This window comes from Fragaria vesca, linkage group LG5, assembly GCF_000184155.1.
Source record: "Fragaria vesca subsp. vesca linkage group LG5, FraVesHawaii_1.0, whole genome shotgun sequence".
NCBI classification, from domain to species: Eukaryota; Viridiplantae; Streptophyta; class Magnoliopsida; order Rosales; family Rosaceae; genus Fragaria; species Fragaria vesca.
In genome coordinates, this window is record NC_020495.1 from 5,544,940 (window position 1) to 5,545,715 (window position 776).

Sequence of the window (776 nt, forward strand, 5' to 3'; positions counted from 1 at the left end):
CAATTACTTCCTATACTTGAGGTGCTTTGAGTAATCTTGAAAGAAGAGCCAAAAAAAATAAAAATAATGAATGAGACCAAGTTCCTGAAATAATAGTATTTGGACAGTGCATATATGCAGACAAGAATAAAGAAATATAAAATCATTAAGTCCAACTCTTACTAGGATCATAGCCAAATGATCATAAAAGGTACTAGTCTAAATTGAGGATCAAAATGCTAGAGTAGTATCACATGGTTATAATTGTATGGACAAATGCTTACCATTCATTTGACTAAGAAACACAAGAAAGAACAACACATGAACAATTAGCTCCAACTTGCACATAGACCGACACTCTGTCTCCAACCATTCAACAAAATTAAAACAAGTGTAAACTCTCTACCATTGACAAGTCTGCTGTCCCTGCTGATATGCTCATGAGCTCATCTGTTGACATGCCCTTCATCTTCTCCTAATAAGATAAAATATGAATCTTAGTTTATAACAGTAAACACATGATCATAACATGCTGCTAGGAAAGTATATTCACATATCACAAAGGCATTGATCATTTTTCCCCTGAATAATTTAAGTATTGCACATACCAATAACTACCAGAATATGCAGGCACAAATGCATATTTGTGCAGGGATACACTCATAGATACATTGACAAATTTGCATAGAGCAATAACTACCAGATACACTCATTGACCTTAGAATTGCACAACATTATTGCTCCCTAATATTAGAAATTACATAATATGCAGGTATACATGCTACTTTGTGGAAGTT